The sequence below is a fragment of the Cryptomeria japonica genome, chromosome 10 (genome assembly GCF_030272615.1).
Source record: "Cryptomeria japonica chromosome 10, Sugi_1.0, whole genome shotgun sequence".
NCBI classification, from domain to species: Eukaryota; Viridiplantae; Streptophyta; class Pinopsida; order Cupressales; family Cupressaceae; genus Cryptomeria; species Cryptomeria japonica.
This window is the reverse complement of record NC_081414.1, coordinates 817,760,131-817,778,151: the sequence shown is the minus strand read 5'-3', so window position 1 is coordinate 817,778,151 and position 18,021 is coordinate 817,760,131. Positions and strand designations below refer to the sequence as shown.

The 18,021-nt window shown below is 35.5% G+C and overlaps 1 pseudogene; it reads left to right on the top strand.

Annotated features, from left to right (window-relative positions):
- LOC131036559 (longifolene synthase-like) overlaps window positions 1-18,021 on the top strand; it is a 48,427-nt pseudogene that overhangs the window by 14,262 nt on the left and 16,144 nt on the right.

Sequence of the window (18,021 nt, the reverse complement as noted above, 5' to 3'; positions counted from 1 at the left end):
ATCAGAAGTAAATTCACCTCCCTGTTGGTTCTTAGGCATTTTATTCTTCTACCACTTTCTTTCTCCACCAATGCTCTAAAAGCTTTAACTTTCCAAATGCCTTAGAATTGTCTTTCAAGAATGTGACCCACATAATTCTTGAGCAGTCATCGGTAAGGATCATGAAATACTGATCTCCCTGAATACTTCTATTTTTCATCGGACCACATAGATCAGGGTGCACTAGATAAAGTAAGTTCTCAGCTGAAAAAAACTTACCTTTGAATGTTGAGGAAGACATCTTCCCAAGCTAACATTCTCTGGTTTGTTCAGCAAAGGCAATCCTCTTACTGTCGTGATCTTACTAGCTTTTACAATATTATCAAAATTCATATGATAGAGTCTCCTATGCCATATCCAACTATCATCAAATTTTGCCATCAGGCACTGACTAATCTTGGCATTTAGCTGAAACAGGTTTCCTTTGTTCTTCTTACCAGTGGCAATAAGTTCACCACTCTTTTTGATTATTTTGTAGACCCCACCTTTGAATTCTAGAATAAGTCCTTTGTTACTCAGCTGAGAAACACTCAAAAGGTTGTACTTAAGGCCTTCTACCCAGTAGATGTCATCCACACTGCTCTTTCCATTCAGTGAGATGGATCGTTTTCCTTTCACCATGCAAGATGCATTATTGCCAAACCGGACAATACCTCCATCATATTCTTCCAAAGTCAGAAACTTTGTCCGGTCACCAGTCATGTGGTGAGAACACCCACTATCAATGATCGACTCATTAGAGTTGTCAATGCGAGAGACAAGGGCTTTCTAAGTAGACACCTCTTCCTTTACAACTACAAACACTATGTCCTCATTCTCTTCATCCTCGGATTCTTCATTGGTAACACCTTCATCCACTGCAACAAGACAATTTCTCCTACCTCCTCCTTTATACTTTCTAAACCTTTTCGATTTATCCTTATTGTCATTGTTAGGATGGTTAACAGCTATATGTCCTATCTTATTGTAGGGAAAACATTTTAGAGGAATCTTACCTTTGTATTTTTCGGTTCCTTTTGGAAGTCTCTTGGCAAGAAGAGCTTCAAACTCCATTAGAATCTCCTCATCATCCATATCTCTACTTGGCCTTGATTCATAACTGGTACTGACCTCTTTTCCTTTTCTGGTTGGTGCATAAGAAATAGATGCTCTAAAGGCTAACTCTGTCTTCTGAACACTACCATCATAGCTATTCAATTCATATGCAGTCAACTTTGCAATAATAGAGTCTAAAGATACCTTGGTTTTGTCGATAGACCTTAGATCCTGAATAGTGGCAACCCTGATTGCACAGACTGGTAACAATGATCTTATAACTTTGCTAACAACGGTGGCATCATAAATTGTTTCACCAGTGCTCTTGATATCTCCAACCATAGTCTTGATCCTAATGCCATATTGTTGAATGGTTTCTCCTTCAACCATCCTCATGTCTTCAAATTTTCCTCTAAGGCTTTCTTCCTTAGCCTACTTGACATGCTCATTACTGCCATAAATGGTTTCTAGTGTGTCCCAAACATCCTTAGGACTGTCCTTATCTTGTACATCAATGAACTCAATATCAAGCAGGCTACTAATAAGGGCTTCCATGACTTGCCCATTTTCTTGAATCTCTCTTTTCTGATCATCGGTCAGAGTGCCAGTAGGGATTACATAGGCATTCTCAACATAATTTTAGTGTTGAGCAACCAAACTCTTGATATAAATCTTCATTTTGTCCTTCCATATTTTGAAGTTATCCCTATTGAACTTAGGACCTTCCCTCTTCATCATTAAAGTGGGATCTTTTACCTCAAGTGGTTAGGCTTATATCACTAAGGACTTGGAGTTGCTCTGATACCAATTGATGAATAATGATGAACAACTAATACTCTAACCAGTACTGAGAGGGGGGGTGAATCAGTATAGACAAAAACTTGCTTTAATATTTTTACACTCTTTGAACATAGATAACTAGTTGTCTATACCACTATACTTAACCATAGCAATACCGGTTAAATAGAAATGCTTCAGACAACTAAACCGGTAAAACAAAATTACATCAAATAGCATACAACACTTTTCAAATCTAGATAGCTATTTTACCAGTTTGAACATGCATGAGTTGCGTTAGTAATATCACAACCATTAGCTCTGCATGCATATACAACTGAACAAAACCTACTCAATCATCACATAAAAAATACATAGCCCATGACACACATATTTTTCATGTGGAAACCCAAATGGGAAAAACCACGGTGGGGATGAATACCCAAAAGCTTGTTTTTGAATTCTTTTGAATTTCGCTCTGTTAGGAGCCTAGTTCGGTTAAAGAATTTACAATAAGGTTCTGTTAGGAGCTAATCCTTTTATGGATCACTTGGTTAAGGGATGGCTATAAACCCTATTAAAGGTTACCTCGCTAGAGGATTTAAAGAACTCAATGAGCTTGAGTCACCTGGTTAGAGGATTTGCAACAAGCTTGTTAAAGCTACCTGGTCAAGGGATTTTCCTTCTATTAAGATGGTTAGAAGTCAACAGGTAAAGCTCTGATCTGATAACAACACTACTTTCTAAGGGAGATCCCTTTCAATTCCTCTCCTCTGCAGTCACACTCTGCAGATTCCACACCCTGGTTTGGAAAGTATCTCTTTATGCGGACACAAACACAACTTTTGCCAACTCAAACAATAACAAACATCATCGACCTTATAGACAACAACAATTAGGTTGGTAGCATAAACCCTAAACCCTAAGCATTTTAGGTTTACAATTACAAGAGGTCCAATCCTAACCATTAAAATGATTTGCATAGAATAAAACAATTTGAGAAATATCTCAAGTCATTCTGCATCGTCCAATCTTCACCGCAACTAGAAAATAGTAACCCATCACACGCTTTTCTCATACCTCTAAGAAAAATTCACATTCCTAAGGTAGACATTCAATGAATTCGATCTTCATGAGCAAGATCCTCGAAGAAATCCTTCATGTCCACATAGCTGATGTGGCATCTTGATCCTTATCCTTGTTCTTAACTAACACATCACAAAACATCATCGGTTGCACTGCACAAGCCAAACTGGAAACCCTAGAGCTGAAATAAGACTACCAACCGATAGTCAAATTGTGAACCCCAACACCAGTTCACTCCATCTCGGTTGACTATAGTTGCTTCCAATCTTCATACTGGTTCATACCGGTTCACTTGCTTGGGTACCACATACTTGTTCACTTATTGACATCAATGACGACATACATTGTCACTGCTTCATCATATGCCAACAAGATATTGCTTTCAACTTTTGATAAGTTATACAAAAATTATCATGGACAATTGATTTGTGAATTTTTTTACTTGGTTTTCCTTTCATATCTTGAATGGATAAGTGAAAGATTCAATTAAAGCAAGTCATAGTTGGTAAGAAAGATAAGTTGTATTGACATTTGTCATTAATTAATAATGGGACCCATTTTATGGCACAATTAGACAACTAAAATATTGCTTTAAACTTTTGGTAAGTTATAGAAAAAGTATCATAGACAATTGGTTTTTCAGATTTTTTACTTGGTTTCCCTTTCAAATATTTAATGCATAAATAAAAAATTCAATAAAAGTAGGTCAGAATTGATAACATATTTCATAATAAAAAAGTAACAATTCCCAATAAAAATTGACTAATTAATATTGTTGTGAGTGTGTGGTCTAGATACAACGACTAATTCCAATATAATGAAAGATAAATATATATTAATTTTACATATCAATCAAATAGAGTGGGTGTCGTTCTCTAGCCTGTAACCTACACTCTGCTTGCTTCCTTTCGCGCGGGGGGGTTTCTTGCTTGTTGGGGGTCAGTTTTTGCTTTCCCATGGTCGGGTTTTTTGGGCTGCCGTAGGGTTTTTTTTGCAACCCTTTTCTATTTCTTCTACTTTGGGTTGCCATTGGGGGTGTGTGGGGTTTTGTGGTTGGGTTTTCCACCCCTCTTATTTTTCTTCTTTTTGTATTATCTCTAGGTCCATGGAGAATAGAGGATTATCCTCTTCTCAGATGATCTCTAGAGATCTAGATATAGCAGATCTATCTCATTTGATGCATTCATGTGGAAAGGAACACATTAGTCATTCCCAATCAAGGGTAGGTGTCTATTCTTTGAAAGAGCCTTTTTGTATGAAAAAGGTGAATGGTTGTTTGGAGAGATCCCAATATCGTCCAGTTCTGGTTATTCAACCTAAGAAAATTTTGGAGGATGTTGAATATTGGTGTAATCATGCTCTCATATGCAAGTTTATTAGTCTTCACCTCTCTATACCTATTTTAGAATCTTGGGCACGCCATGTCTGGAATCATGAAGGAGACATGGAGCTACTTATGGCAGCCAATAACTATTTTCTAGTTATTTTTTCCAACTTGGCAGATAGGAACAAGGCTTTTGAGGGTGTCACTTATTTTTTCAACCAGGTGGGACTCTTTATCAAACCTTGGCATATTGGCTTTAATTCTATTGAGGAGCTTCCCTCTCGTGTTCTCATGTGGATCCAATTGTTGAGGCTTCTATTGGAATTCTGGAGAGAAGATATTCTTCACTCAATCTCATTGCTTCTTGGTAAACCTATGGGTTCGGCCTCATAAACTCAAGATCGAAAGGTAATTTCCTATGCTTGTATATGTGTAGAAGTTGATTTAAATAATCCTTTGCTAGACTCTATGGAAATCTATTTGGGGACATCTTCTTGGATCCAATAGTTGGACTATGAGACCCTGCCATTTAGATGCAAAATTTGTCATGAATATGGCCATTTACAGCAGAGATGTCCCAGAAATAAATCTTCTAAACTGTCCATTTCCAATCCTCCTCACTCTATTCTAGGAGAAGATAAGGGGAGAGCCCCTATACCTAATGGTCTTGTTGATAAAGATAGCTTCATTCCTATCAAACCTTAGAATAAAGACGAAGGAAAGAAGAGAACCTGGTTGGATAGGAAAAATGATGTCACCCTAAATAGGTTTGAAGTTCTAGAGGATTTGGTCCAAGAGGAAGGAGTTCCAGTTGAAATGTCCTTGGGTGCCCAATGTCAGCATGAGGTGGTGGATGGGGATTCCAAGAAAGAGGGTCGGGCCCTATCTTTGGAGAATCAACAAGATGTTCAAATGGTTATGGATTTGCCTTCCCATGTTCAGGACAACAAAGATCTTAGTGGGTCACAAGTCCCTGAAGGTGCATTGGTCATGGCATCTACTCCTCCTTCCACTATAGTGGCCTCAGGTTCTGTGAAGAGTAACAAAACCCCACCTATTTTAGGCTTGCAGCAGAAAACCCTCAAAAAGGGTTCTTTAGACAAACCTTTAAGGAGTGGATGAAAAATGGATCAGAAAAAGGTTAAGCTTATTAGTGATACTTTGGTTGAGTCAGGGTCTATGAAGCCCATTGATTCCTACTTCTCTCAACCACATAAATGATTGTGCTCTCATGGAATGTGAGGGGGTTGAACAACATCCCTAGACAAAAGGTTGTTCATAGACTAATTGACTTTGAGTCTCCTGATGTTGTTTTTATTCAGGAAACCAAACTTTCAATGGATGGTTTGGCCAGTTGTGCTTTTCATGTTTGGCCCCAGGGCCTTTGGCAGGGAGTGAGCTCTCATGGCAATTCAGGGGGGGTTGATTGCTTCAAGAACCCAAGGAAAGTTTCCCCTTTGTGGTGGTTTTCTAGTAGGTCTTCCATTTCTATGGTCGCTTCTAGCTTTGAAACTGGAGAAAGATGCCTCTTCTCTAATATTTATGCTCCTACTGATCTTATGGGTAAGTCACATCTTTGGGCTCACATCAATCTTCGGGCTCAAGATCCTTTTATCCCCCTAGATTTTGGCTAGAGATTTTAATGTCATTACCAGTTTGGATGAAAAGCAAGGTGGGTTATTCAGGCTTGATCCTTCCTCAAATTTACTCAGAGATAATATTGGTCTCTTGAATCTCATTTATGTGAAGCCAATTAATGGTGTCTTTACATGGAATAATAGGAGTCGTGTTGAGGCTATCTCTAAAAGGCTTGATAGATTTTTGGTTTCCTGCTATTGGGTGCATGAAAGGCGGTCCACTAGTTCAAAAATTCTTAATTGGAGGGGTTCTCATCATTGGCCTATTAAGATTTCTATTACATCTGTTAGAACCTCCAAAAATCCCTCTTTCAAATTTTAATTTATGTGGCTTCATGATCAGTCATTGAGGGATATTATGGTTGATTGGTGGTATGAAGGGGTCCCTACCCATGGGTAGGATATGTACACCTTTGGGAAGAGATTACAACATGTGAAATATAGGCTGAAGAGGTGGAATAAACAATGTTTTGGGAATCTGCATAGATACAAGATGGTAGCTCAAGCCAAGCTAGACGAGGTTACGTGTCAAATTAGGGATCAAGGGATGACTGTGGAGCTCAGTATGGTTGAGTCCCTTTCTCTAAAGGACCTAGAAGAGTGGGAGTTGCGTGAGGAGATTTTCTGGAAACAAAAGTCTTGTGTGGATTGGCTCCAAGAAGGTGATAGAAACATTATTTTTTTTCATAATTTTGTTAAGGCTCGTAGGTATGGTAACTCTATTACCTCTCTCATATCTTCAGAAGGGGTTCATCTTTCATCTAAAGAAGAAATTGTTACGAAAGTTGTCAGTTTTTTTTCTAATTTGTTTACCAAAGAGGATCCTGAAGCTATGGTAGAAGAGAGGGCCATCTTGAACTGTATTCCCCTTCTTGTCTCTTTTGAAATGAATGATGCTCTCTTGCACCCCATTTTGTTGTCTAAACTTGAGGGGGTTGTGTTTCAAGTGAAAAAAGGCAAGGCTCCTGGCCTTGATGGGTTTCCTATTGAGTTTTTTTCAAGAATTTTGGGATATTATAAATTATGATCTTCTAGATGTGGTATAGGAATCTTATAGAAATAAACAAATGCTCAAATCTATGAATTCTACCTTCTTGGCTCTTGTTCCTAAGAAGGAGGGGGCTAATAGCTTGGATTAGTATAGGCCTATTGCTTTATGTAATGTTGTCTACAAGATAATCACTAAATTGATTGTTGAGTGACTCAAACCTCTCCTCTGCACTTTGGTTTCTAAAGAGCAAGGTGGTTTCATTGATGGAAGATATATCCTTGATGGAGTTTTGATAGCAATGGAGGCTATTCATTTGATGGCTTTCTCTAAGGAGTAAGGAGAAGGCTGTGTTTATTAAACTTGACATGGCCAAAGCTTATGATAGGGTGAGTTGTGATTTCTTATAGAAGATCCTTTTGGCTTTTGGTTTTGTAGAAGAGTGGGTGAATTGGGTTCTTAGTTTTGTGACTTCTACCTCTTTCTCAATTCTTATTAATGGAGAATCCTCATAATTGTTTAGCGCTTCACGGGGGCTTCGACAAGGGGAACCTTTATCTACCTATTTATTTATTCTCATGGTTGAAGGTCTTGGCAGATTTATCACTTCTCAGGTGAGACATGGTCTTACTCAGGGCTGGAGTTGGAGCAATGCTCTACCTCCCTACTCCCATCTTTAGTTTTTGGATGACACATGTTTGATGGGTAGGGCTAGAACCAATGAGGCAATGAATTTCAGAAGAGCTTTGGATATCTATTGCAAAGCCTCAGGTCAAAAAATTAATGAAGATAAATCATCCATATATTTATTTAACACCCATCAGCTTATTTAGAATAGGATTGCTAGGATCCTCAAATTTCAGAGAGGGTCCCCTCCTTTGTTGTACATCAAGATTCCTTTAGATTTGGGGGTTCGATGTAGAGATTTTTGGCAAGGAATTTTGGATAAATTTCATTGCAAGGTTAATCATTGGAATTACAGGTGGTTATCCTCTGCTAGAAGAGTAATTCTTCTGAAGACTGTGGTGCAAGCACTTCTCATTAATAGATGTTTTGTGTAGGCTCCCCCATCTAGCTTTGTGAGAGAGTTTGATGCTCTTTCCCATCAATTTCTTTGGTCTAGTAGTTTTCTTCCTTCTAAGTGGAGTTTAGTTAAATAGGACTCTATTTGTAGACCAGGACATGCTGGGGGTCTTGGCCTCAAATCTATTGCTTTGGTTAGCAAAGCCTTGGCGACTAAGCTATATTGGAGGTGGTGTAACAGTTAGGATCAAGACTCGACCAAGACTTTAACCCACAAGTATCTCCCTAGGACTAATGATCATGCGGTACCTCATCTTAGTTTAGTGGGCAGGGGCTCTTGTATCTGGGATACTCTTTAAAAAGGTGCCCAACTTATTAAAGATGGTCTTTTCTGGATTTGTAATAAAGGCTCTGAAGCTCTTTTTTGGCAGGACTCTTGGGATGGCCACCCTCCTATTCTATCTAGTTATCCACACCTTCAACCTCTTTGCAACATTTTCACTGATGCTGGATGGGTTAAGGTGGAGAATTTTAAAACAATTAGGTGCATTGGATAGGTTGAGGTGACTTTTTGGAAGGATCCTCTTGAATGGCCCTTGGGTGTCTCGGATGAAGATCATGTGGCGTTGGTTAATATATTGGAGAGTAGGTTATGTAGTTACCTCAAGGAGAGAGATATTTTGGCTTGGGGTCCTAACCCAAAAGGCAATTTTTCTATTGCTGAAGGTTATGCTCAACTTGATAGGCAATTGCATGGCCTGAAGGATGTTTGTTGGTGGAAGAAGGTTTGGAATAGCTTCTCTTGGCCGAAATGTAATTTTTTCTTATGGCTGGTTGCTTAGAGGAAATGCCTCACATGGGAGAATCTTTGTAAGAGAGGCTTCCAGGGACCATCCATCTGTTATCTTTGTATGCATAATGAGGAAGACTTCTCCCACTTGTTTTTTTTATGCCCTTTCTCTAGGGAGATTTGGCACAAGTGGTGGGAGGCTTGGCAACATGCTTGTTTTCATGCTACCTCCTTAATTGACTTTTGGGATAGCCTGGGTAGACCCTCAGTAAAGACCTCTTTTCTTCAAGTGGCCTAGGCTATTGGGCTAGCCCTTATTATCTAGAATTTATGGATGGAAAGGAATCAAAGGGTCTTTTGTGATTCACATATAGGGAGTCTTCGGTTGTGGCAGAAGATAGTTAATAGGCTTCAGGAGACAATCTCAGCTAAGTGCAATTTGTCTGAAAATGTTGAGCCAGGTGATTATACTACTGTAAGGACTCTGCAATTGGAAAACATTAAAATGGACTATGCTGCTGGAAATAGATCTCGACATGTGAAGCAATGGATAGGTAGAGATGGAAGGTAGATTCCCCCTCCTGTGGGAATCTTAAAAAATTAATACAGATGGCTCTTCCCGTGGGAATCCTGGACATGTAGGTATTGGAGGTATAGGTAGAGGTGATGATGGTTGTGCAGTTTTTTTCTTCTCTATTTATATTGGGCACAACTCTAAAAATATTATGGAGGCCCTAGCTATTAAGATTGTTGTTGAGCGAGGCTATTCTTTAGGATGGAGGAAGATTATTTGTGAGTCGGATTCTCAGATTGTTGTGGACATATTGAACAGAAAAAATTCAAATGATGTGAGTTGGCAATTAGATTCTGTGGTTAGACAAATTTTACAACTGTGTAATACATTGGAATTTGTCTCCTTTTGTCATATTCCCAGGGGGTGGAATAGAGTGGCTGATTGTTTGGCCAAGTGGGCTTCAGAGCATGTTGATGGTTGGGATTTTAGTGGAAGGGATGGTCTACCTCTTGATTATCTTGAAACTTTAGATAGATTAATGGTAGAAGATAGGATGATGCAAGAGCACCTAGTGGTGTAGGATCAATTTCCCTCTTATGTTTGTTTCCTTTTCATTGTCATTTTTGAGGCCCTTCAAACAAATTCATTAAACACTAAATACCATGCAAAGCATATAAATATCAGTATCCTTGTAAAGTTGAGCACAAGCATTCAACTCATAAATTTTTGTTGGTCTCAATTTTTTTGGGCACAACATTTCTTCTGTTTCTTCTGTGGGAACACCTCAAAAATATTTGAATCTATGGAATAATGAGTTTGTCCAATCTATGGAAACACCATATGGGGTAAATAACTTCTTTTCTATTCTCAACAAAGTTTTCATTTGTAGATTCTTCTGCTATTTTTTCTTCCTTGTTGATTGTGCATTTTTCAGGGATCTGAATACCGAGAATGTGTGGAAACACTAGTTAAGGAAGTGAAAATGTTTTTAAAAGAAATGCAGACTAGATTAGATGGTGATCTGATCGAGCAACTTGAGATGGTTGATGCATTGCAATGCCTCGGAATAGATCGATATTTTCAGGCTGAAATAAAAGAAGCTCTTGATTATGTTTACAGGTTTGTTGAATTTTTCTTTTACCATTTGGGTTGCTTACAAAATATATAAATTGTGATGGAAATCCTAACATATTATTTGATTGTTAATGTTAGAGTTTCTATACAGGCGATAAATATCTATTGAGCTTACACAACTCGCTTGTGATAGAAATAGTTTTGCAATGGATTTTACATGATTGACTACATTAACAAAAAGTTTTAGTTAATAATGGATGCAGATGTTGGGATGGAAGTGTGGGCATAGGATTAGGATCCAAAAGTGTTATGAAGAATTTGAATGCTACAGCTTTAGGACTCAAACTTCTTAGGCTCCATCGTTATGGTATATCTATAGGTACCCAAATAGCGTAATATAATTTAAATATGTTTTTCAATCCTTATGCTATATATGTAAGTTACAACTATCAGAGAACATATATTAATTTTTTTTTGATAAATTTATACTGATTCCAATAACTCACTGTACTTTTAAAGTGTTTTTTCTTTCATTATCAACCTTAATTATTTCTTTATTATTTTTTGGTACTTACATAAAGATGGTTAATGATTTGTTTGTGTTATACTGTGGGAAGATGTGTTGGATAACTTCAAAGATAAAAGTGGGCAGTTCTTTTTCTCGGAAGGAAACAATGATAATAATCAGAATATTATTGTAGAGGAATATGGGATGCAAAGTATTCTCAATCTCTTTAGAGCTTCAAGTGTGGCATTTCCAGGAGAAAAAGTTATGGAAGAAGCTAAAATGTTTAGCTCAGCATATCTTAAGCAAATGTTACAAAAATTTGAAAATACATATAAGAAAAGTTTTCTGAAAGAGGTAAGTTTTTTTAAAAAAATTTAAATCGAATTATTATATTAAGAATGTTCTTAAAATAGAGGTTAATGGATATTTATTAAATTTTATCATTTCAATTCCATAGGTGGAATATGCACTCTTGTATGAATGGACTTGTACCTTTTCTAGATGGGAGGCACAAAATTTCATTGAAATATATGAAGAGGGCAATTTCAAGTAAAAGTTACAAATATTATTATCAATTGTTTTTCAACTTTTCAATTAATAATAGATTTTAAACTTCTTTAAGCTAATTAAGGGATTTTTTTTTCAGGTTAAAGGATAACAAGATTCTGAAATTGGTAGTACAAGATGGAAATGAAAAAAATCTTTAGGTAATTATCACTGTCAAACAAATTAAATAATTTTTTTTGAAAATTATAGATTTAAATAATATGAAAGCAACAAAAACAAATAATAATGAAAAGATTATAAATATTTATGCAATAGTTTAATGTTTGATCTAATTATAAATTAAATAGTTGATTACTTTGTTGATATAATTGAATGAATTCAACCAAGGTTTATCATGCATTGAGCATGAGAACTGCCAATTTAAAACATTTGTATTCTTGATAAGAGCATGGATATAGTTAAAAGAAAAATTCAATTATTCTAAACCTATCAATTTTAAAATTAATTATTATAAAGAACGTAATAATTTAATTTATTTTTATGACAGTTGGTGGGCAGAATGCACGATCATTAAATTGATTTCAATTAGACAACGTCCCATAGATTATTATTTGTTAGGAGTTAGTGTTGTAGATGAAGAGGAATTTTATAGTAGTAGAATGGATTTTACCAAATCAACAACACTTCTTTCTTTAATCGACGATCTTCTTGATGATTAATTAACATTTGAGCAAGCTGAACTTGTTGTTAGGGCTATTACTCAAGGTTGGGATATTTCTATTGTACAAGATATTCCAACTAATTTCAGGAGAATTCTAGAATTTATTTTTCAAACAGTACATTAATTGGTAAATGAGGCAACTGGAAAGCAAGGACATGACATGATGCCATTTATTACAAAAGCAGTAAGTATACTTTTCTAAAATATGAATTTATTATTTGCTTCTTTTTTTTTAATTCAAATATTACATGATATAATAATAATTAAAAAATACCTTAGATTCAACATTAATAAGAAAAAACAAACTCTTGTTCTCTTTTAGTTTAGAATTGTTTTGTTTTATAAATATGTTTTAATTTTAATTTTAAAACTGTTTCATTTCATCTTAAAATTTAGTTTTAGTAATGTTTTTTTTCTAATTTTGTATGTAACTTTTAATTATATTTTAAAAAAATCTACATTCATTATTTTATTTAAAATGTAAAATTAGAAGTGATTTTTTTACTTAAAAAATATAGTACATATTATATACTTATATCTAACTTTTAATTGTTTCATGATAGACATTAAGATATTTTAAGATTTTGAAGTCTATATATTTAAAAATAAATATTTATTTTAAATTATTTTTATTTCAAAGTTAGGCTATGAATTACTTCATCCTACCACCAATCTAGATCACATCTCGACTTAATTTGAAAGTTTTTTTTTTTTTTTATGGAGGTCTACACCTACGAGCATGACAACCCAACAAGGGCATGAAGCCCGCGAGGTGCTAGCCCATCGAGGGTATTCACAAAGTATTTTTTGTCACCCGATATGGGGGCACAAGCCGATAGGTTGAACCTCTTTGGCTAATAGCCAAGGACTGAGGGGTATCCATTCCGTCATATTTGCCTGCGGCACGATCCCGACCTCATCCCTTATGATGTTGGAGCTTTGCACGTAGCAAGACTTGATCCTTGGTGGGCTCATTTGGAGCCATTCAACTTCATTATAGCTAGTTAGAAAAATATAAATGGTATCATGAATGAATAATCTTCTAGATTCTCCAGTTGAAGTGCCTTTTTTAGAAAGGTCTGATACAAAATATTTACTATTTAAATAAGTACAACCACAATTAGGATTTTGTAATACCATACAACACCTACCCTTAAATAGATGAGGTATTTGAGATAATTTATTAAAATAATACTCATGTTTGCATGAATATGAACTATTGTATATATCAGTATTGGATTATAGAAACTAATATTAATAGTAGTATAGATATCATATTTTATTTATTTAAGAGTTATTTTACTTTAATATAAGATTATTTTTATTTACTTTATTGTGAACATAAATTTTTTAAATTATTTAAAAATTAATTTAATTATTTGATAGTATTTATTTTATTTCAATTTTATTTCTTTATAATACTTAAAAATTTCAATTTCTTTTAGAAAAGTAAGTGAAATGAAAGTACACTAAGCATGTAAAATATATAAGAGATATTATTTTTGTATTATTTTTGTGGACAAATTTATTGTGAGTACTTTTTAAGATCAAATTAAATATATAAACTGTGAAATAAAATTAGGAGATTGAATTAGTAATTCAAGTTTATTATGATTTAGTGGGCAGATTATGTTGAAGCTAGTTTACAACAAGAACCGTGGAACATAAGCAAACATGCTCCAACCTATAATGAGTACCTTAAGATTGCATCAACAACTGCAACAATTGAACCATCATTGTTGCACCCTCTTCTCTTGGCAGCTCAACATTTAGAAGACAACACTATTCAGAAGACATTTAATAATCAACGTAGATTCTATGAGCTCATATGGTTGTGTACACGTTTAATTGATGATGTTTATGATTACTAGGTTTTACTCTTTCTCTTTTAAATTGGTGATTAGATCCAAAACCACATGATATTATACTTATAAGATTAGCATATTAACATATTTGTTATGGTAATGAAGGATGATAAACTCCATGGATAGACAACCTCAACAATTTCCTGTTATATGATAGATCATCTTGAATGTTCAGAAGAAGAGGCAATAAACCACATCAACTATATGGTTGACCAATTACTTAAAGAATTAACATGGGAATTTCTTGTATACACCTAAAAATGGTCTGAAGATAATTAATTAAATAAGCAATTATTTAATTAATCCCCCTTCCTAATTTAATTGAATTCATTAGCAATTTGATTAAATTCTCCCTTTCATCTACTTATTAATAAATCTAAGGAATTATTTAATAGGTTCATTTCAATAGTCCCCTTTGATTAATTAATTCAAATTGATTAATCCCCCCCCATTTCAATCAATTCTTCTAATCCTCTAATTAATTAAAACATATCAATTTATTAGTTGTTGAAAATTAATTAGTCTTTTCCTATTATTTAAATTTTTAAATTCAAATTACCCACATGCCTCCTAACTTCTAACCACCTAACCTAACCATCCCTCTAACCTAACCCATTCCACCTAACCTTGGGTTTGCCTAACCCTATCCTATCTTGCACATTCTAACCTCCTTATCCTAACCTCCTATGGTGTGGATATTCTCCCCTTGAGACACATGGCACTTTGGCCACATGTCTCCTCTCTTGGACACATGCCCTCTTATGAGCAAGGCTCCTTGACACTTGTCACCACAGAGATGACAAGTGTCCCTCCCTCCAACCTCTTCTCCAACCTCCTCCAATTTCACCTTTGATATCTTCAGACTCAGTCTTGACCATTGATTCCTACCACCTCACCCCTAGCCTTGGAAATCCTATAAATATCCCCCATTTTGGAGCACAAAGGATCCCCTCTCATTATCAATTTAGGAATTGTTACTATAGGCATATCATTTGAGCATTGTTGTTATAGGAAATTGCATCTTATATTTAGCTTAATTTGATCATTTTCTAGCATAATTGTTGAATCATGTAGCTTAATCGATCACTTTTCTAGCTTAATTGCATCATCATCATAGCTTAATCATACATATCATTAGCTTAATTAGACTCTTGGATGAATCTAGCATAATCAATCTCATATATCTTGCACATCATCACCCTTTCAAATCCTCCATCTAGGTGTAATCAAGTCACTGGGATTGCTTATCCAGATCTAAGAGCAAATCCACTCACATCTCTTAAGAGGTGATAGCTATAGGTATCACACTTCATAGGCATGAAATTTTGGTGCCCACCGTGGGGCCGAAAATCTCATTTTCGGCCTCTTAACATCATCAAATTTTCAATCTAGCAGGTTTCTAGCCGGGTCTAAATCAGAATTTCGTATGAGTTCCCTTTCTATCTCATATGAGCTCCTTTGTTCCCTCGTACGAGCATGTGAGAATTGTCATACAAACAGGTGAGAATTGTCGTACAAATTTATGTTTCCATGTTTTCAAAATAGATTGCATTTTAGGGTTTTCATGCTTCAATTTGATTATTACTAATGCTAACCTTGGTCTATTTGTGAGTTTTTCGACAGCCTAACTGGTTTTTGTAGGACGATTTTTGAAGATTATGCTTGTCAAAGCTTCATTTCATCAAAACACATCATGACTACTAATGTATCTATTTTGCAGGTTGCCTAGGAGGACTCAACCAAACTTTGTGTCTTCTTTAAGTTTTCTAGGCACACTTATTTTGCTAATGGTAAATGAACATCTTGTTTTCTATGTTTGAGAAGTTGTCTAAGAGGTAGGAGAGTATGCTCTTGTCCATTTGGAAAATCGGAAATCCCAACCCTTGAAGCACTTCTATGTTTGATATTTGATTAACTTTAGCAGGCCTATCACAGTGGGAAAAAGTAATCGCCCTATGAGAACGACCCAAGTGAGTACAACTCGACCTAAGCTTTTTTGACTCACTCTAAAAAATAGGCCTCTCGGGATTAAAGTCTTGGAGGATGGGATTATTTGAGTTTTCTCTTTTCAGATCTCTCATATCATACATTTAGTAGGGCCTCGTGGTCTCAATCATGTTTGTGTGACTAGTTCTTGTTTTGGTACTTTGTAGGGCTATAGGCCTCAATCGTGCTTGCACAACTACAAGGGGTAATTTCAAATGGAAACCCTTACTACGAACCCTAAGATAGAGGCTACCCGATTCCCCTCCGAAAGGGGGATAATCTTTGTGCAAGAGAGATAGTAACTCTCCCAAGACACTTGCCATATCGTGCCCCCATTAACATTTGGAGTCAGATAATATGGCGTTGAGAATCCATTACATGAGACTCAACGGTCGTATTCTGATTAGCTATTGGGTGTGTACCTAATTTTGCAAGCAAATGTTTTCTCTCTTAGCCAACTTCCTTAGGATTTAGCATGTTGTGCTTGAGGTTACTTATCATATCACATGTTTGATGTGTCTTCATCCCTAAAATAGAAAATTAGACATCTAAAAAATTAGAAAATAGAAGCAAAACATCAAACTTCATTGATCAAAAATTTGTCCAAACAAAATTTTTGTCTCTGTTCTGTCCTTAGTCGTATGTGTCATCTTAGTAGAAAACTTTGTGTTATCTTTTATCATCTAGTCCAATGGGAATTGTCGTATGAGTCAGTTTGGTAGAGAATTTTGTGTCATCTTTTGTCGTCTGGTTCTATGAGAAAGATCGTACGAGTTTATGCCTTTTGTCGTGCGAGATTTTTGGTTTGTCGTACTGGCTTGTCTAAGTCATCATTCAGAGTTGTATAAGGTGTCGTATGAATTTTTGTCTCTGTCAGTCCAGAGCTATCTTCTTCCATGTCTTTTGAGACCTATCATATTTGTTTGGTCAATTTACAGTGAGCATAAACACCTGATATTTGTCATTATGTGCTTAGATTGTTTTCTTGGTTCACTTGGTCAAGTTATCATCTGTCAAATCAGATTCTAGAAATAGACACCTCAATATTTTCAAGTATTTGCCTTCAACAAGTTCAAGATCTAAACATCTCAAAGTGCATTATCACCCTCTTTGATAAACAGATCACTCAAAACATAGTTTCTCATCAAGATCTATCATCCTCCATCATGAAACTACAACATTTGGTCAGGAAAACCTTGTCCCACATCGTAGGATATATCGTTCCTATTGGACTTGGTTTTATCAAAATCATCATCATTACACTCCAAAATCGAAGATCAAAAAACTTGCAAACTTTTAAAAACTTGAATCATCTTTTCGTGTCATATCACTCTATCACATTTACATTGATAGTTGATCACTTATCAAAACAAATTTTAGACAATTGAATCCTAGCACAATATCTAAACACACGTGTATGCCCGTTTTAACTAGAGCGCATAGATGGTAGATCGTAGAAATGAAAATCGAAACATTGAAAATAACTGAAGATTATAGGAACATGGAACTCGAAAAATGAAATACAATAAGAAGGGGAAATAACGGAACAACATCTCTGAGAAATCAAACAAGATCCTAAATTTGATAAATTTATGGAGAAAATATTGGAGGGAGAAAAAGAAAAATACTTCTTAATGTTAGCTAGATCTGGTGCTACACTCCCCCAATATTTTGATATGAGAAAATTAGCACAAAAGAGAAGTGACTCTTCCCCTGATATGACATGAGGATATTTTTGGTCTCAAAATGAATGACACATCAATTCCTAATAACACAAGAACTAATGAGGAAACTTCCATTCCCAAAAAGGATGACATAGACATTCTCAACCATGTCAAATCTAATGAAGACAATAGAAGGGTTTGAGATGACACAAGAAGAGATCAAGATCATACTAGAACACACACTCATACAAGGACAAATCATGTTGATAATCCTATCACAGCTCTTACACAACAAATGCAAATGATGCAAACACAAATTCAAGATATGCAAAGAGGAACTGTTAGAAGATACTCGCTTCAAGAAATATGTCCTTGCCCCTTTGATAGAAATCTAAACATGATACCATTTACTACAGGTTGTGAAACTCCTTGATATGATAAATATAATGGAAGCATTGATCCCAGGATCATATACGAGAATTT